We start from the raw sequence: 21,665 nt of genomic DNA on the forward strand, positions 1-21,665 counted from the left end.
TTATTCTGTTATTTCTGTAACTTCAAGGCTTTATTAAAAATGTCAGGGCATTTCCAAAAATCATAAAATTAATCATGGCTGCTGCTTAGAATATATCCAACAGTAAACATTTTAGTTTATGATTATTTGAGCATTTAAAATATTTTATAGCATTTAAATGCCCAAATGCAAATACTATATGAATTAATCCAATGACCTTAGGATGTCCTAGAAAAATGTGCACCATTTTTGTCAAAGGTTTTAACCCAAAACAAAAAGGGTGGACTTTTTAGAAGGGCATTTCAGGTTCATTGAATTTTTTTAGTAAACCCTAGTTGTTCCAGGGGGGTGCTGGGGGTTCTGTCATCCCCATTTCAGTTTTCTGGGAAATTAAACATGATGCAACACTCTAATGCATGAACTAGCTAGGGTGTGACAACTCACCCCCACTCAAAAGAATCTCGTCCCGAGATTTAGGATCCATTGGGAAGAAGGTGGGGTACTTGAGTCGAAGACGATCCTCCCTTTCCCAAGTGGCTTCCTTTTCAGAATGGTGTGACCATTGAACCTTGAGAAACTTGATGTTATGGCGTCGAGTGGTACGCTCGGCTTGATCAAGGATACAAACGGGATATTCCCGATAAGTGAGATTATCTTGTAGATCAAGCGTTTCGTGGTCCACTCCACAGATAGGATCCGCGAAGCAACGCCTGAGTTGAGAAACGTGGAAGACATCATGAACTCTGGAAAGATGCGGAGGTAGTTCCAATTGGTAGGCAACTTCTCCTCATTTGGCAAGAATGCGAATGGGTCCAATGTAACGAGGAGCCAATTTGCCTTTGGTACCAAAACGATGGGTTCCCTTTAACGGAGTAACCCGAAGGTAAGTCTTCTCACCGACTTCATAAGTCATGAGCTTATGTTTACGATCATATTGGCTCTTTTGACGAGATTGGGTTGTTTTCAATTTCTCACGAATAACGCGAACCTGCTCTTCTGCTTCCTGGATCATATCCGGGCCAAAGAGTTGTCTTTCCCCGGTTTCTGACCAGTTAAGAGGCGTTCGACATTTTAGTCCATAGAGAACTTCAAAAGGAGCTTTGCCCAAGCTAGCTTGATAACTATTGTTATAAGCAAACTCCGTGAATGGAAGGCATTTCTCCCAATCCATTCTGAATGAGATGACCAAAGCTTGGAGCATATCCTCCAGGATTTGATTGAATCGCTCTACTTGACCAATTGATTGGGGGTGAAACGTGGTGCTAAAAGAGAGACGAGTTCCCATAGCATTTTGGAAACTTTCCCAAAATCGAGAGGTGAAGAGACTCCCATGGTCTGAGTTAATTTCCAATGGGACACCATGAAGAGACACTATTCGGGAGATGTATAGGTCAGCTAGCTGGCTAGCGGTGATACTCTCACAAACAGGTAGGAAATGGGCTACTTTGGAAAGACGATCGATCACGATGAAGATTGCATTATTCCCTCTCTTGGTCCTAGGAAACCCAGTAATTAAATCCATACTGATTTTATCCCATTTCCATTCGGGAATAGCCAAAGGTTGAAGGGTGCCAGCAGGCCATTGATGCTCTGCTTTAACACGACGACAGACGTCGCAACTAGCAATGTATTGAGCAATTTCTCTCTTCATCCTAGTCCACGAAAACCTCTGGCGTAGGTCTTGATACATTTTAGTACTACCGGGATGAATGGCGAGAGGGGATTCATGAGCTTCCTTAAGGATCAGCCACCTCAGGTTTCGTGCTTTGGGAACCACTAAACAGTTTCCAAAGTATACGACACCTTGATCATCAATGGAGAAACAATTCGTGACTCCTTTCTTAATGTTTCTCTTAATACGAGAGATTCCCGGATCTACCTTCTGTGCCTTGATGATCTAATCCATAAGGGTTGGTTTCGCCACCAGGGTGGATAGGAATCCTTGAGGAACCATGTGAAGATTAACCTTACGAAATTCCTCGTGGAGAAGTGGTTGAATTTGTTGTAACATCAGGTTGTTACAATAAGATTTACGACTTAGCGCATCAGCCATGACATTGGCCTCGCCCGGGGTGTAAGTTATTCCTAAGTCGTAATCCGAGATCAACTCGACCCAACGTCTTTGCCTGAGATTCAAATCTGGTTGGGTGAAGATATACTTCAAACTTTAGTGATCGGTGAAGATCTCGCAACGATTACCGAGAAGGTAATTGTTGGTGTCCAAACCGGCGGATCTCGGGTAGGGGGTCCCGAACTGTGCGTCTAGGCCGGATGGTAACAGGAGGCAGGGGACACGAAGTTTTACCCAGGTTCAGGCCCTCTCGATGGAGGTAAAACCCTACGTCCTGCTTGATTAATATTGATGATATGGGTAATACAAGTGTTGATCTACCACGAGATCAGAGAGGATAAACCCTAGAAGCTAGCCTATGGTATGATTGTTGATGTGTATGTTGTCCTATGGACTAGAACCCTCCGGTTTATATAGACACCGGATAGGGTTAGGGTTAAATAGAGTCGGTTACAATGGTAGGAGATCTGAACATCCGTATCGCCAAGCTTTCCTTCCACGCCAAGGAAAACCCCTTCCGGACACGGGACGGAGTCTTAAATCTTGCATCTTCATAGTCCAGGAGTCCGGCTGAAGGTATAATTCAGCTATCCGAACACCCCCTAATCCAGGACTCCCTCAGTAGCCCCTGAAGCAGGCTTCAATGACGACGAGTCCGACGCGCAAATTATCTTCGGCATTGCAAGGCGGGTTCCTCCTCCAAGCACTTCATAGAAGATTTTGAACACAAAGATAGTGTCCTTCTCTGCAAAATAAGTTTCCACATATTGCCATAGAGAGAATAATAATATTAACACAAATCTAATCTGCTGACGTATTCCGTGGTGTGACACACCACGGCCAAGCCTTTATCCAAATCGTTTCATTATCCAACCTCAGCGCGTTTGCGAGGCGGTTTCCTTGGCTTGTCTTGTCAAAGCAGAGATCGTGTCCCTTTATTCCGGGATTCTCATCAATACGGGCGTGGGTAACCCAACCGTGCCTTTGATTACAGGCTGGTGGGGGCATGTAGTTGCGCCCACCCATATAAGGGGATAAGGATCCACCTTTTCACCCACGCCTTCTTCCTCCTTTGCCTATCCATTCTTGCACACTCGAGCTCCAGCGCCCAAGTCCGCACTACCACCTCGACCTTCTCTAGTCATGTCCGGAGCGGGAGGCAAGTGGATGGTCTCCTCCATCATGGAGGGACACATAAAAAAGTTGAGGAAGGCTGGATATCTGGCCAGCGACATCGCGCACCGACTCCCTGAGAAGGGGAAGCTCATCCCCACTCCTAGGCACCATGAGAGGGTGGTATTTCTCCCCCATTTCCTCCGCAGACTGGGCTTCCCTCTACATCCATTTGTCCGGGGGCTCATGTTCTACTACGGCCTGGATTTCCACGATCTGGCCCCGAACTCCGTCTTCAACATCTCGGCATTTATCGTCGTGTGCGAGGCTTTCCTCCGCATCCGCCCTCATTTCGGCTTATGGCTAAAGACCTTCAACATCAAGCCAAAGGTGGTGCGCGGCAGCCAGGCGGAGTGCGGCGGTGCCATGGTTGGCAAGATGGCCAACGTCCTGTGGCTCGAGGGCTCCTTTGTGGAGACCCTGAAGGGGTGGCAATCGGGGTGGTTTTACATCACCAAGCCGTGCAACCCCAAATGGGTCGCAACCCCCGAGTTTCGGTCCGGACCCCCTACGCGGCTCACCTCCTGGAAGGAGACCGGCCTGTCGTGGGGTAAAAAAGGAGAGCTAACCGGACTCCAAACATGCATCCAAACCCTGGTGGACAAGAAGCTCAAGCTTGTCAACGTAGTCCAGGTTATGCTCATCCGCCTGATCCTCCCGTGTCAACGACGGGCCTTCAACCTGTGGGAGTTCGACCCGGCGCAACATCAAACACTAAACAGGCTCTTTGACACGACATACGAAGATGCCTGGAGGGTGCTTTTCAAGGGCGCCGAGGCTCCCGCATCCGCTGTCGAGGATCGCGGATTCACTACTCAGCATCACGCTCATGCGGTAAGCCGTTTTTATCCTTTTACAGGGTATCAGTTTTTCATAGTTTGACTCTATGCGGGATCTGAGTTCCCTTATCTTTGATAGGATTGGGTGGCGACGTCTGGACAGATCAACTGTCCAGCTCCTCTGCCCGAAGGCCAAGCGGACGCTCGCTTGGCGAAGCTGCTCGATGACCTCCGTCCAACCGAAGGCGCCGGACAATATGTTGGAGGCGCTCCAAGGTGCCTCCATCGACGAGGGGCACCGCACTATTATGAGTGCAGTGATCCAGAAAGTTCAGTCCGCCAAAAGTGGACTGACTGAAGCTTGTACAAGCCTTTTAACAGGCTTTGAGGTAAGGAAAGAATGTTCAAATAATGTTACCGCATAGACAGTAGCCCCTGATGCTCTGTTGGGCATTCGGGAAGAAAAGCCGAATAGAGGATCAAAGATTTCGTAGGAGTCTAACAAAAGGAGTCAATTTGCGTGTGCAGGCTTCTCTGCTAGCATCCGCCGCACTGACTGCGGAAGTGGACGTGCTGAAGCAGAGTCTCGAGAAGTCCGAGCAAGAGCTCGGGTGTGCCAAGAAGCAGCTCGAGGAGAAGGAAGGAAGAAATACCTTGTTTGAGTATGTATATAAGAAAGGTGCAATTGCAAAAAATGATAGGATTGACATGGCTATTGCAGGGCCACGTTTGAGGTGGCGACCCTTAAGCAAGCGCTGCTCGAGGACGAGAAGAGTGCGGCCGTGGAGCGCACCGAGCGGGAGAGGTATGAGGCTGAGATTGGCAAGGTGTGGCAAGAGCTCCAGGTTCTCATGAAGAAACATGAGAGTTTGGAGCTTGACTCGAAGACGCGAGCGTCCGAGCTCGCGGCAGCTATAGAAAATGCCAAGTCTGCCAAGGTCGAGTCCCAGAAGACCCTCCAGGAGTTGGATGAGGTGAAGAAGATTGCGGCGGGTAAGGCATTCTTTATGCAAAGCAAACACATAAACGTGAGTTACCTGTTACTTACCCGAATCCGGAGCTCTCCAGGAGCGTTCGCAGATCTTCCCCAGAGTGTATCTGATGCCGCCGCATTCTATCGAGCCGAGGAGGGCAGCTCGACGGAGAAGGTGTTCTGGTCTTAGTACGCTGAGGCCGGACACCCCGTGCCCCTGAGCGACCAGCTGAAGCAACTGGTCGAGCTCAAGGCGGCCGAACAGGCCATGAAGGGCTTCCTAGTTCGGCTGTGGCCTGGAGAGGCTCTGCCTGGGAGCTATTTCGGGCTGGTGCGGCGGCTGGTGGAGGCCTGTCCGAGGCTTGAAGACATCAAGTGCTCCGTCTGCATTGAAGGTGCCCGTAGGGCCCTTGCCCGTGCTAAGGTGCACTGGGGCAAGCTGGATGCGGAGAAGCTTGTGAAGGACGGGCCACCGCCGGGGAAAGAGCATCGCAAGCCCGAGAATTATTATAAGGATGTTCTGAAGGGTGCCCGCCTTGTTGCGGATGAATGTACCAAGGATGTATTTTTTTGAGTAAAACCCGCTCGTGTTATCCTGTGCGCTGAAAACTTGTTCATATGCGCTAAGAAATGCTGCTTGAATTTAAAATATTACCTTCTGTGCGGCTGTTTATCAATACTGAGAGATGGCGAGTCATCGGCTTCTGCCCCCATGCCGCTAGTGCTGGGGTGTTCGGGGATAAACCTGGGCGCTCTTTTTCCCATATTTGGGCCCTTCGAGGGAGGCGCTTAGCCCAACTAACGAGGCAATCGGACTATAATGCGTGAACACTCTCACTTAGCCATAGAATTCTATAATTTTAAATTTCGGCGAAGCCCCTAGTATTCGGAAGACCGATTTCGGGGCGCTATCCACGCGTTGGCCGGACAGAGCCGACTCCTCGCCCGAAGCGGCATAAGTCTTTAGGGACTCAAAAAAACCTCTCGAACAGCGACCAGCTCTCGCTTCATCATGACAGTCAGTTTTAGCTTTCTCCACTAAGGTGCTCGGCCCAGCTCAACTGGGGCACAATCGCAATGGTTCTCCTAGTGCTACCTTAGCCGATATAGCGGAACGTAAGGCACCAAAACATAGGAGCCGGGCAAACCCAACTATTGACCCAAGACATGATTCGGAGCCGATGCATATAATGCTATAAGTTCGGGGTGCCGCACTTGTTAAAGTGTTCGGACTTCTCACACCATGTTGAGGGGTACTGAAGCCCCTGGCGTATTTTGGCCGTACCAAAGTGTACGGGTGCAACATGTCATTAAGGAACATATATATATATATATATATATTAAAAAAAGGTAATGCAAAAAATAGACAAAAGCTATGCATTGTTCATTAAAATAGCTGCGATCAAAGTAGAACGAGACAAGTGATGCGATAAACGAAAAGTTGGACTATTTAACATGTCTGCTTTAGGGGCAAGCTGCGGGATAGTATGCGAAACAGGTATACTGCTCGTGATAGAGACCACCTGGGATTTCCTTAATGCGGCATGGCTTGTCTGCTTCCCTGGTCCTTGCATCGTTTGTGCGGCAATTGAACTGCCGAACAAGCCTTCCGAAGAGTAGAGTCCTGGAAGTAAGAGAAAAGTATAAAAAAGTCGGCATCCCCTGGTGCGGTTTAAGCCGTGTTTGGGCGTGCCGTGATGGTGCCCCTCCCCCTATGCCCATGGTATTTCTAGGGCGTAGTTATGTACGTGAAGTACTGGCGTCGCCTTTTTGCGAGGATTGGGGTTGGGGCCGCATTGCTACGCCTGCTTGGAATGTGCCAGGCGGTCTTGTTCTAGGTTACTCCGGGCGCGCTTGACTGTGTCTGGACGTTTAATGGCTGGACTAGAGAACTGCCTGGAGAGGCTGCTTTGTACCTCCGCTGCAAGGGCCGCCGTGTGCTCCTCCGTTCGGAGGGAGCGTTCGGTGTTTCCATTGACCGTAATTACTCCTCGAGGGCCTGACATCTTGAGCTTAAGGTATGCGTAATGCGGGACCGCATTGAACTTGGCGAATGCGGTTCGCCCGAGCAGTGCATGGTAGCCACTGCGGAACGGGACTATGTCGAAGATTAACTCCTCGCTTCGGAAATTATCGGAGATCCGAAGACCACTTCAAGTGTGACTGAGCCTGTGCAGCTAGCCTCTACACCTGGTATTACGCCTTTAAAGGTCGTTTTGGTGGGCTTAATCCTCGAGGGATCTACGCCCATTTTCCGCACTGTATCCTGGTAAAGTAGGTTCAGGCTACTGCCGCCATCCATAAGGACTCTAGTGAGACGAAATCCGTCAATAATTGGGTCGAGAACCAATGCGGCGAATCCGTCATGATGGATGCTAGTGGGATGGTCTCTTCGATCAAAGGTGATCGGCAGGAGGACCATGGGTTGAACTTTGGGGCGACTGGCTCTACCGCGTATACGTCCCTTAACGCGCGCTTCCGCTCCCTCTTGGGGACGTGGGTGGCATATATCATGTTTACCGTCCGCACTTGTGGGGGAAATCCCTTTTGTCCATTGTTGTTCGGCGGCCGGGGCTCCTCGTCGTCATCGCTATGCAACCCCTTGTCTTCATTGCCGGCGCTTAATCTGCCTGCCTGCTTGAACACCCAACAGTCCATGTTGGTGTGATTGGCCGGCTTTCCGGGGGTGCCATGTATTTGGCACAAGCGGTCGAGTATTCGGTCCAAGCTGGACGGGCCCCTGGGATTCCTTTTGAATGATTTTTTCCACTGACCGGATTTAGAGCCTCTGAATCCGGCATTAACTGCCGTATCCTTAGCATCGTCGCCATTGATGCGGCGCTTCTGTTGGTTGCGACGCGACCTACCACTAATGTCCCTGGTGTCCGAACGACCAGGGTTCTTGGTCATATTGTTGCTACGAGCAAGCCAGCTGTCTTCTCCCACGCAAAAGCGGATCATGAGTGACGTGAGTGCTGCCATAGATTTAGGCTTCTCTTGTCCTAGGTGCCGGGCAAGCCACTCATCATGGATATTATGCTTGAAGGCTGCTAAGGCCTCTGCATCCGGACAGTCGAGTATTTGATTTTTCTTTGTTAGGAACCGTGTCCAGAATTGCCTGGCCAATTCGTCTGGCTGCTGAATTACGTGGCTTAGGTCGTCAGCGTCTGGGGGTCGCACATAAGTGCCCTGGAAATTGTCGAGGAATACGGCTTCCAGGTCCTCCCAACAGCTGATTGACCCTGTTGGCAGGCTGTTAAGCCACTGCCGGGCTGGTCCTTTAAGCTTGAGTGGGAGGTATTTGATGGCGTGGAAATCATCGCCGCGGGCCATGTGGATATGAAGGAGATAATCCACGATCCATACCACGGGATCTGTTGAGCCATCATATGCTTCGATGTTTATGGGTTTGACACCCTCGGGGATTTGATGATCCACTATTTCGTCTGTGAAGCACAATGGGTGTGCGGCGCCTCTATATTGGGCGATATCATGACGTAGCTCCAACGAGCTTTGTCTACTGTGTTCGGCCCTGCCGAATTTGTGGCCGGCGTGACGGTTGTCGTCTCGAGCCATGGGGTGCCTACGCGATCCATAGATCGATCTTGTGTGCCTTGTCTTGTCCTCCAACATGTCTCGTAACTCTGGCGCATATTCCCGTGCCTTGGTACGGGGTGCGGCTTGGGCGGAGGGTCATGAGGCCTCTTTGTCGCGGCCACGAGGTGGCCTGTCGGCTGCGTCGAGTGCTTCCTCCTCTAATCGGGGTAGCAACCTGCGCTTCGGGTAGCACTTGGAGGGGCGTTCGGGTTTATGCTCTTCGGCCGCAAGGACTTCAGTCCATCTATCGACTAGCCGATCTTGATCAGCTTTAAGTTATTGCTATTTTTTCTTGAGGCTTCTTGCCGTGGCCATAAGCCTGCATTGAAAACGCTCTTGTTCGACGGGATCCTCTGGCACGGCGAATTCGTCGTCGTCGAGGCTTGCCTCGTCTTCGGAGGGAGGCATACAATTATTGTCCTCGACCTCTCTATCGGCCGCTCCCTCATGAGGGCTGGTTTCTGTTGGGGAACGTAGCAATAATTCAAAATTTTCCAATGTGTCACCAAGATCAATCTATGGAGTCATCTAGCAACGAGGGAGGAGTGGATCTACATACCCTTGTAGATCGCGCGCGGAAGCGTTCAAGAGAACGGGGTTGATGGAGTCGTACTCGTCGTGATTCAAATCACCGATGATCCTAGCGCCGAACGGACGGCACCTCCGTGTTCAACACACGTACGGAGCAGCGAAGTCTCCTCCTTCTTGATCCAGCAAGGGGGGAGGAGAGGTTGATGGAGATCCAGCAGCACGACGGCGTGGTGGTGGAAGTAGCGGGATTCCAACAGGGCTTCGCCAAGCGCTGCGGGAGGAGGGAGATGTGTCATGGGAGGGAGAGGGAGGCGCCAGGGCTTAGGTTTGGTTGCCCTCCCTTCCCCCCACTATATATAGGGCCAAGGGAGAGGGGGGAGGCGCAGCCTTGGCCCTTCCTCCAAGGAAGGGTGCGGCCAGGGAGGAGTCCCTCCTCCCCAAGGCACCTCGGAGGTGCCTTCCCCCTTTAGGACTCTTCCTCTCCCTTGATTCTTAGCGCATGGGCCTCTTGGGGCTGGTGCCCTTGGCCCATATAGGCCAAGGCGCACCCCCTACAGCCCATGTGGCCCCCCAGGGCAGGTGTCCCCACCCGGTGGACCCCCGGGACCCTTCCGGTGGTCCCGGTACAATACCGGTGACCCCGAAACTTGTCCCGATGGCCGAAACAGCACTTCCTATATATAATTCTTTACCTCCGGACCATTCCGAAACTCCTCGTGACGTCCGGGATCTCATCCGGGACTCCGAACAACTTTCGGGTTACCGCATACTAATATCTCTATAACCCTAGCGTCACCGAACCTTAAGTGTGTAGACCCTACGGGTTCAGGAGACATGCAGACATGACCGAGATGACTCTCCGGTCAATAACCAACAGCGGGATCTGGATACCCATGTTGGCTCCCACATGTTCCACGATGACCTCATCGGATGAACCACAATGTCAAGGACTTAATCAATCCCGTATACAATTCCCTTTGTCTATCGGTACGACACTTGCCCGAGATTCGATCGTCGATATCCCGATACTTTGTTCAATCTCGTTACCGGCAAGTCCCTTTACTCGTTTCGTAACACATCATCCCGTGATCAACTCCTTGATCACATTGTGCACATTATGATGATGTCCTACCGAGTGGGCCCAGAGATACCTCTCCATTTACACGGAGTGACAAATCCCAATCTCGATTCGTGCCAAGCCAACAGACACTTTCGGAGATACCTGTAGTGTACCTTTATAGCCACCCAGTTACATTGTGACGTTTGGTACACCCAAAGCACTCCTACGGTATCCGGGAGTTGCACAATCTCATGGTCTAAGGAAATGATACTTGACATTAGAAAAGCTTTAGCATACGAACTACATGATCTTTGTGCTAGGCTTAGGATTGGGTCTTGTCCATCACATCATTCTCCTAATGATGTGATCCCGTTATCAACGACATCCAATGTCCATGGTCAGGAAACTGTAACCATCTATTGATCAACGAGCTAGTCAACTAGAGGCTTACTAGGGACATGGTGTTGTCTATGTATCCACACATGTATCTGAGTTTCCTATCAATACAATTCTAGCATGGATAATAAACGATTATCATGAACAAGGAAATATAATAATAACTAATTTATTATTGCCTCTAGGGCATATTTCCAACAGTCTCCCACTTGCACTAGAGTCAATAATCCAGTTCACATCGATATGTGATTAACACTCAAGGTCACATCCCCATGTGACTAACACCCAAAGAGTTTACTAGAGTCAATAATCTAGTTCACATTGATATGTGATTAACACTCAATGAGTTCGGGGTTTGATCATGTTATGCTTGTGAGAGATGTTATAGTCAACGGGTCTGAATCTTTCAGATCCGTATGTACTTCGCAAATTTCTATGTCATCTTGTAGATGCAACTACTACGCTACATTTGGAGCTATTCCAAATAACTGTTCTACTATACGAATCCAGTTTACTACTCAGAATAATCTGGATTAGTGTCAAAGTTTGCATCGGCGTAACCCTTTACGACGAACTCTTTTACCACCTCCATAATCGAGAAAATTCCTTATTCCTCTAAGGATAATTTAGACCGCTATCTGGTGATCTACTCCTAGATTACCTTTGTACCCTCTTGCCAGATATGTGGCAAGGCACACATCAGGTGCGGTACTCAGCATAGCATACTGTAGAGCCTATGTCTAAAGCATAGGGGACGACCTTCGTCCTTTCTCTCTATTCTGCCGTGGTCGAGCTTTAAGTCTTAACTTCATACCTTACAACTCAGGCAAGAACTCCTTCTTTGACTGATCCATCTTGAACACCTTCAAGATCATGTCAAGGTATGTGCTCATTTGAAAGTACCATTAAGCGTTTTGATCTATCCTTATAGATCTTGATGCTCAATGTTCAAGTAGCTTAATCCAGGCTTTCCATTGAAAAACACTTTCCAAATAACCCTGCATGCTTTCCAGAAATTCTACATCATTTCCGATCAACAATATGTCAACAACATATACTCATCAGAAATTCTATAGTGCTCCCACTCACTTCTTTGGAAATACAAGTTTCTCATAAACTTTGTATACACCCAAAATCTTTGATCATCTCATCAAAGCATACATTCCAACTCCGAGATGCTTACTCCAGTCCTTAGAAGGATTGCTGGAGCTTTGCATACTTATTAGCATCTTTCAGGATTGACAAAACCTTCCGGTTTGTATCACATACAACCTTTCCTCAAAAAACGTCGAGGAAACAATGTTTTGACATCCTATCTGCAAGATTTCATAAATAATGCAGTAATTGCTAATATAATTCCAATAGACTCTTAGCATCGCTATGAGTGAGAAAGTCTCATCGCAGTCAACTCCTTGAACTTGTCGAAAAACATCTTAACGACAAGTCGAGCTTTCTTAATGATGATACCTACCATCATTGTCTGTCTTCCTTTTAAAATCCATCTGTACTCAACAGCCTTACGACCATCGAGCCGTTCCGCCAAAGTCTACACTTTGTTTTCATACATGGATCCTCTCTCGGATTTTATGGCCTCGAGCCATTTATCGGAATCCGGGCCCACCATCGCTTCTCCATAGCTCGTAGGTTCATTGTTGTCTAGCAACATGACTTCCAAGATAAGATTACGTACCACTCTGAAGTAGTACGCATCCTTGTCATCCCACGAGGTTTGGTAGTGACGTGATCTGAAGTTTCATGATCACTATCATAAGCTTCCACTTCAATTGGTGTAGGTGCCACAGGAACAACTTCCTGTGCCCTGCCACACACTAGTTGAAGAGACGGTTCAACAACCTTATCAAGTCTCCACCATCCTCCCACTCAATTCTTTCGAGAGAAACTTTTCCTCGAGAAAGGACCCGATTCTAGAAACAATCCCTTATTGCTTTCGGATCTGAGATAGGAGGTATACCCAACTGTTTTGGGTGCCTATGAAGATGCATTTATCCGCTTTGGGTTCGAGCTTATCAGCCTGAAACTTTTTCACATAAGCGTCGCAGCCCCAAACTTCTAAGAAATGACAGCTTAGGTTTCTCTAAACCATAGTTCATATGGTGTCATCTCATCGGAATTACGTGGTGCCCTATTTAAAGTGAATGTGGTTGTCTTTAATGCCTAACCCATAAACTATCGTGGTAATTCGATAAGAGACATCATGGTATGCATCATATCCAATAGGGTGCAGTTATGATGTTCGGACACACCATCACACTATGGTGTTCCAGGCTGTATTGGTTGTGAAACAATTTCCATAATGTCTTAATTCTGTGCCAAACTCGTAATTCAGATATTCATCTCTATGATCATATCATAGATATTTTATCCTCTTGTCACGACGATCTTTCAACTTCACCCTCAAATTACTTGAACCTTTCAATAATTCAGACTCGTAATTCATCAAGTAAATATACTCAACATCTACTCAAATCATCTGTGAAGTAAGAACATAACAATATCCACTACATGCCTCAGCACTCATTGGACTGCACACATCAAAATGTATTACTTCCAACAAGTTGCTTTCTAGTTCCATTTTACTAAAAACGAGGCTTTCAGTCATCTTGCCCATGTGGTATGATTTGCATGTCTCAAGTGATTCAAAATCAAGTGAGTCCAAACGGTCCATTTGCATGGAGTTTCTTCATGCATATACACCAATAGACATGGTTCGCATGTCTCAAAACTTTCAAAACAAGTGAGCCCAAAGATCCATCAACATGGAGCTTCTTCATGCGTTTTATACCGATATGACTTACGTGGCAGTGCCACAAGTAGGTGGTACTATCATTACTATCTTTTGGCATGAACATGTGTATCACTATGATCGAGATTCAAGAAACCATTCATTTTAGGTGCAAGACCATTGAAGGTATTATTCAAATAAACAGAGTAACCGTTATTCTCCTTAAATGAATAACCGCATTGCGATAGACATAATCCAATCATGTCTATGCTCAACGCAAACACCAATCTCGATGGTAGAGGGAGCGTGCGATGCTTGATCATATCAACCTTGGAAACACTTCCAAAACATATTGTCAGCTCACCTTTAGCTAGTCTCCATTTATTCCGTAGCTTTTATTTCGAGTTACTAACACTTAGCAACCGAACCGGTATCTAATACCCTGGTGCTACTAGGAGTACCAGTAAACTACACATCAACACAATGTATATCCAATATACTTCTATCGACCTTGCCAGCCTTCTAATCTACCAAGTATCTAGGGTAACTCTACTCCAGTGGCTGTTCCCCTTATTACAGAAGCACTTAGTCTCGGGTTTGGGTTCAACCTTGGGTTTCTTCACTAGAGCAGTAGCTGAATTGCCGTTTCATGAAGTATCCCTTCTTGCCCTTGCCCTTCTTGAAACTAGTGGTTTCACCAACCATCAACAATTGATGCTCCTTCTTGATCTCTACTTTTGTGGTGTCAAACATCGCGAGTATCTCAAGGATCATCATATATGTCCCTGATATATATTATAGTTCATCACGAAGCTCTAGCAGCTTGGTGGCAATGACTTCAGAGAACTATCACTATTTCATCTGGAAGATCAAATCCCACTTGATTCAAGCAATTGTTGTACTCAGACAATCTGAGCACAAGCTCAACAATTGAGCTTTTCTCCCTTAGTTTGCAGGCTAAGAAAATCATCGGAGGTCTTATACCTCTTGACGTGGGCATGAGCCTGAAATCCCAATTTCAGCCCTCGAAACATCTCATATGTTTCGCGACGTTTTAACACGTCTTCGGTGCCTCAACTCTAAACCGTTAACTGAACTATCACGTAGTTATCAAAATGTGTATGTCAGATGTTCGCAACATCCAGAGACAACGTTCGAGGTTCAGCACACTGAGCGGTGCATTAAGGACATAAGCCTTCTTTGAAGCAATGAGGACAAACCTCAGTTTATGGACCTAGTCCGCATAATTACTACTATCAACTTTCAACTAAATTTTCTCTAGGAACATATCTAAACAGTAGAACTGAAGCACGAGCTACGACATAATTTGCGAAGACCTTTTGACTATGTTCAGGATAATTAAGTTCATCTTATGAACTCCCACTCAGATAGACATCCCTCTAGTCATCCAAGTGATTACATGATCCGAGTCAACTAGGCTGTGTCCGATCATCACGTGAGATGGACTAGTCAACATCAGTGAACATCTTCATGTTGATCGTATCTACCATACGACTCATGCTCGACCTTTCAGTCTCTTGTGTTCCGAGGCCATGTCTGTACAAGCTAGGCTCGTCAAGTTAACCTAAGTGTTTCGCATGTGTTCCGAGGCCATGTCTGTACATGCTAGGCTCGTCAACACCCGTTGTATTCGAACGTAAGAATCTATACACCCGATCATCACGTGGTGCTTCGAAACGACAAACTTTCACAATGGTGCACAGTTAGGGGGAACACTTTCTTGAAATTTTAATGAGGGATCATCTTATTTACTACCGTCGTTCTAAGCAAATAAGATGCATAAACATGATAAACATCACATGCAATCAAAAAGTGACATGATATGGCCAATATCATATTGCTCCTTTTGATCTCCATCTTCGGGGCTCCATGATCATCATTTTCACCGGCATGACACCATGATCTCCATCATCATGATCTCCATCATCGTGTCTTCATGAAGTTGTCTCGCCAACTATTACTTCTACTTCTACAGCTAACGGTTAGCAATAAAGTAAAGTAATTACATGACGTTTATGTTGACACGCAGGTCATAAATAAATAAAGACAACTCCTATGGCTCCTGCCGGTTGTCATACTCATCGACATGCAAGTCATGATTCCTATTACAAGAACATGATCATCTCATACATCACATATATCATTCATCACATCCTTTGGCCATATCACATCACATAGCATACCCTGCAAAAACAAGTTAGACGTCCTCTAATTGTTGTTTGCATGTTTTACGTGGCTGCTATGGGTTTCTAGCAAGAACGTTTCTTACCTACGCAAAAACCACAACGTGATATGCCAATTGCTATTTACCCTTCATAAGGACCCTTTTCATCGAATCCGATCCGACTAAAGTGGGAGAGACAGACACCCGCTAGCCACCTTATGCAACTAGTGCATGTCAGTCGGTGGAACCAGTCTCACATAAGAGTACGTGTAAGGTCGGTCCGGGCCGCTTCATCCCACAATGCCACCGAATCAAGATTGGACTAGTAACGGTAAGCATATTGAACAAAATCAATGCCCACAACAACTTTGTGTTCTACTCGTGCATAGTAACTACGCATAGACCTAGCTCATGATGACACTGTTGGGGAACGTAGCAATAATTCAAAATTTTCCTACGTGTCACCAAGATCAATCTATGGAGTCATCTAGCAATGAGGGAGGAGTGGATCTACATACCCTTGTAGATCGCGCGCGGAAGCGTTCAAGAAAACGGGGTTGATGGAGTCGTACTCGTCGTGATTCAAATCACCGATGATCCTAGCGCCGAACGGACGGCACCTCCGCGTTCAACACACGTACGGAGCAGCGACGTCTCCTCCTTCTTGATCCAGCAAGGGGGGAGGAGAGGTTGATGGAGATCCAGCAGCACGACGGCGTGGTGGTGGAAGTAGCGGGATTCCAACAGGGCTTCGCCAAGCGCTGCGGGAGGAGGGAGATGTGTCATGGGAGGGAGAGGGAGGCGCCAGGCTTAGGTTTGGTTGCCCTCCCTTCCCCCCACTATATATAGGGCCAAGGGAGAGGGGGGAGGCGCAGCCTTTGCCCTTCCTCCAAGGAAGGGTGCGGCCAGGGAGGAGTCCCTCCTCCCCAAGGCACCTCGGAGGTGCCTTCCCCCTTTAGGACTCTTCCTCTCCCTTGATTCTTGGCGCATGGGCCTCTTGGGGCTGGTGCCCTTGGTCCATATAGGCCAAGGCGCACCCCCTACAGCCCATGTGGCCCCCCGAGGCAGGTGGCCCCACCCGGTGGACCCCCGGGACCCTTCCGGTGGTCCCGGTACAATACCGGTGACCCCGAAACTTGTCCCGATGGCCGAAACAGCACTTCCTATATATAATTCTTTACCTCCGGACCATTCCGGAACTCCTCGTGACGTCCGGGATCTCATCCGGGACTCCGAACAACTTTCAGGTTACCGCATACTAATATCTCTATAACCCTAGCATCACCGAACCTTAAGTGTGTAGACTCTACGGGTTCGGGAGACATGCAGACATGACCGAGATGACTCTCCGGTCAATAACCAACAGCGGGATCTGGATACCCATGTTTGCTCCCACATGTTCCATGATGATCTCATCGGATGAACCACGATGTCAAGGACTTAATCAATCCCGTATACAATTCCCTTTGTGTATTGGTACGACACTTGCCCGAGATTCGATCGTCGGTATCCCGATACTTTGTTCAATCTCGTTACCGGCAAGTCTCTTTACTCGTTTTATAACACATCATCCCGTGATCAACTCCTTGATCACATTATGCACATTATGATGATGTCCTACCGAGTGGGCCCAGAGATACCTCTCCATTTACACGGAGTGACAAATCCCAGTCTTGATTCGTGCCAACCCAACAGACACTTTCGGAGATACCTGTAGTGTACCTTTATAGCCACCTAGTTACGTTGTGACATTTGGCACACCCAAACCACTCCTACGGTATCCGGAAGTTGCACAATCTCATGGTCTAAGGAAATGATACTTGACATTAGAAAAGCTTTAGCATACGAACTACATGATCTTTGTGCTAGGCTTAGGATTGGGTCTTGTCCATCACATCATTCTCCTAATGATGTGATCTCGTTATCAATGACATCCAATGTTCATGGTCAGGAAACCGTAACCATCTATTAATCAACGAGCTAGTCAACTAGAGGCTTACTAGGGACATGGTGTTGTCTATGTATCCACACATGTATCTGAGTTTCCTATCAATACAATTCTAGCATGGATAATAAACGATTATCATGAACAAGGAAATATAATAATAACTAATTTATTATTGCCTCTAGGGCATATTTCCAACAGTTTCTCCATCCTCCTGTGCTAAATCTTGCTCGAGGGGATGTTCTTCTGCGCTTTCTGGTGTATTATTATCTCCCATGCTGGAATCGCCGTTTTTGTGTTGGCGGGATTTTGAGCGGCGCCGCTGACGCCAGCGCTTTTGTTGTTTCTTGGAGGGGTCATCCTCCGCCGTTCCATCGCCCTCTCCCTCCTTTGGGGTGTCCACCATGTATATGTCATATGACGAGGTGGCTTTCCAGGGCCTAGTGGGCGCTGGTTCTTCATCATCTCCTTCATTGGTGTCCATACCGTCGATGTCTTCGGAGTCGAAGTCGAGCATGTCGGTTAAGTTGTCGACAGTGGCTACAAAGTGGGTGGTGGGTGGGTTTTGAATTTCTTCATCATCCGTACCCCAACCTTGTTGACCGTAGTCCGGCCAGGGCTCTCCTGACAAAGAGAGAGACTTTAGTGATTTCAAGATATCGCCGAAGGGCGAGTGCTGAAAGACGTCCGCGGCCGTGAACTCCATGATCGGCGCCCAATCGGATTCGCTTGGTAGGGGCGCGGGGAGTTCGGAGTCTGGAGAAGAATCTGGCTCCATGGAGTCACGAGTCTTGTAGAGTACGGGGCTGGTGTTCGGCTCAACCGCCGTTGGGATCGCAGCCCCCGAGGTGGCGTCCAACCGCCCATCCTCGATCGACACGGCCGGCTCCGAACTAGGGGTCGGAGCCGATGTGGGTGCGGCCTCCAGGGCTCTGTTCGGCGGCAGAGCTAGATCATGCTCATCATGACAGTGCGGCGCACCCGGCAGTGGTTCGAATCCATCGAAGATCAAGTCCCCACGAATGTCGGCCGTGTAGTTTAAACTTCCGAATCTGACCTGACGGCCAGGGGCGTAGCTTTTGATCTGCTCTAGATGGCCAAGTGAATCGGCCCGCAGCGCAAAGCCACCAAAGACGAAGATTTGTCCGGGGAGGAAGGTCTCACCCTGGACTGCATCACCATTGATGATCGTAGGAGCCGTCGGGCCTGACGGTGACGGCATAGAGGAACTGTCAATGAAAGCACCAATGTCGGTGTCAAAACCGGCGGATCTCGGGTAGGGGGTCCCGAACTGTGCGTCTAGGCCGGATGGTAACAGGAGGCAGGGGACACGAAGTTTTACCCAGGTTCGGGCCCTCTCGATGGTGGTAAAACCCTACGTCCTGCTTGATTAATATTGATGATATGGGTAATACAAGAGTTGATCTACCACGAGATCAGAGAGGCTAAACCCTAGAAGCTAGCCTATGGTATGATTGTTCATGTGTATGTTGTCCTACGGACTAGAACCCTCCGGTTTATATAGACACCGGATAGGGTTAGGGTTACATAGAGTCGGTTACAATGGTAGGAGGTCTGAACATCCGTATCGCCAAGCTTGCCTTCCACGCCAAGGAAAATCCCTTCCGGACACGGGACGGAGTCTTCAATCTTGCATCTTCATAGTCCAGGAGTCCGGCTGAAGGTATAATTCGGCTATCCGAACACCCCCTAATCCAGGACTCCCTCAGTAATGTCGCCAAGTTTTAAGTGCATGGACTACAGCTGCAAGCTCTAGATCATGTGTGGGATAGTTTTCCTCATGGGGGTGTAATTGCCGTGAAGCATAGGCAATTACCTGATGATCTTGCATGAGTATGCAACCTAGTCCTTGTCGCGAGGCGTCACAATAGATAATAAAGTCCTTGGATAAATCTGGTGGTACCAGTATGGGAGTAGTTGCCAGGCGTCTTTTCAGTTCTTGAAAGCTGAACTCACACTGTGGGGTCCACTCGAACTTTTTATCTTCATGAGGAGTTCAGTTAGAGGTTTAGCAACCTTGGAGAAATTCTTGACGAAGCGGCGACAATAACTCACTAAGCCAAGGAAGCTCCAAACTTGCTTGACCGTTTCAGGTGGAGTCCAATCAAGGACGGCTTGAACTTGCTCGGGATTAACAGCAATACCCTTACCAGAGATTACATGGCCTAGATAGGTCACTTCTCGCAACCAAAATTCACACTTGGAGAATTTGGCGTAAAGGCGATGCTCTCAAAGTTTCGTCAATACCAGCCTTAGATGTTCGGCATGTTCTTCCTCGCTCTTGGATTAGATGAGTATATCATCGAGGTATACTACGACGAATTTATCCAAATACTCCATGAAGACCGAGTTCATTAACCGAGAGAAAGTGGCTGGGGCATTGGTTAAACCGAAGGACATAATGGTGTACTCGTATTGGCCATAGCGAGTAACAAAGGCCGTTTTGGGAATGTACCCGTTTTTTATTTTGATTTGATGGTAGCCCAACCTCAAATCCATCTTGGAAAAGACTGAGGATCCAGCGAGCTGGTCATACAGATCGTTGATCCTAGGGAGCGGATACTTGTTCTTGATAGTGACCAAGTTGACAGGTTGGTAATCTACAACCATCTGATCCGTTCCATCCTTCTTCTTAATGAAGAGGACGGGGCAATCCCAAGGAGAGGAACTAGGACGGATGAAACCCTTTTTCAAGGACTCATCGAGTTGGTTCTTAAGCTCGGCTAGTTCTAAGGGTGCCATCTTATAGGGTCTTCCAGAAATTGGGACGGTTCCTGGAACAAGGTCTATCACAAATTCGACATCCCTGTCAGGTGGAACACCTGGCAGTTCTTTTGGAAAGACATCTGGGAAGTGTCGGACTACCGGAATATCTTCAAGGTCTAGAAGGGGGTTGGCATTTAGGGAGTAAAGCTGGCGCTTGGCCACTCGAGTTAAGACATTGACTGTCTTGCCTGATGGGTGAGTAAGTTGAACAGTTCTAGGAGAACAATCAATCTTAGCATAATGGGCTGACATCCAGTCCATACCCAAGATGATGTTTATGTCCGAGGACTTGAGAGCTATTAAGGATGCAAGGAAGACAAGTCTATCGACAAGAATTTCATTCCCATGGCTTACTCTGGAGGTTTGCCATCTAGAGCCAGGGGTTTGAATTTCCATGGTAGTGGGCATGTCACAGAATGTCGTGTTATGCAATCGAGCATAGCTCTTAGATATGAATGAATGAGATGCTCCAGTATCGAAAAGAACAGATGCCGGATGGCAATTAACAAGGAGCGTACCAAGGACGACGTTAGGATCATCATGAGCCTCCTCAGCTGAGACATAGTTGACATGGCCATGTGCAGTGGTGGCTGGCTTGGCATAGAAGATCTTTCCCGCTGGCTTACTATGGCCAATGGACTTTGCAGACTGATTGGGATTGTTGTTCTGGGGACACTCTCGACTGTAGTGACCCGACTCTCCACACTTGAAACATGTCACAACATTGGGGCGTGGAGGAGCATTAGCAGCGGGGCCACCATAGGGTTTAGGCGCTGCAAACTGCTGGTTGGGGCGAGGCGCCTCAAAAGATGGCCTCGAAATGAACCTGGGTGGCAGTGCTGTGCTTGGAATCCACACCCGGCGCTTCTGAGATCCAGAGCCAGATGAAGAACCAAAATCACATGAGTGCTTGCGTGAAGCATCATAGTCAGACTGGCCCGTCTTAGCACTGATGGCTTTATTGACCAACTTCTGGAAGGAGGTGCACTCATGCAGACGAAGGTCGCGGTGAAGCTCGGGGCTAAGTCCCTTGCGGAACCTTGCCTGCTTCTTAGCATCGGTGGATACCTCTTCAGGAGCATATCGTGCCAGATTCCCAAACTCACGACTATATGCATCTACAGTCAGTCTGCCTTGGGTAAAATTGCAGAACTCTTCCCTCTTGCGATCTATGAGACCTTCCGGGATATGATGCTCACGGAAAGCCTCACTGAATTCAGCCCAAGTAGTGATTTGGCCGACCGGACGCATAGCCTCAAAGTTTTCCCACCAAAGGATAGCAGGGCCTTTGAGGTGATTGGCAGCATAGGTAACCTTATCAGCTTCGGCTACATTGGCAGAACGTAGCTTGTGGGTGATGCTGCGAAGCCAGTCATCCGCGTCGAGGGGCTCGACGGAATGATTAAACTTTGGTGGGTACAACTTGATAAAGTCATTGATTGACAC

The sequence above is a fragment of the Triticum aestivum genome, chromosome 4A (genome assembly GCF_018294505.1).
Source record: "Triticum aestivum cultivar Chinese Spring chromosome 4A, IWGSC CS RefSeq v2.1, whole genome shotgun sequence".
Classification (NCBI taxonomy): domain Eukaryota; kingdom Viridiplantae; phylum Streptophyta; class Magnoliopsida; order Poales; family Poaceae; genus Triticum; species Triticum aestivum.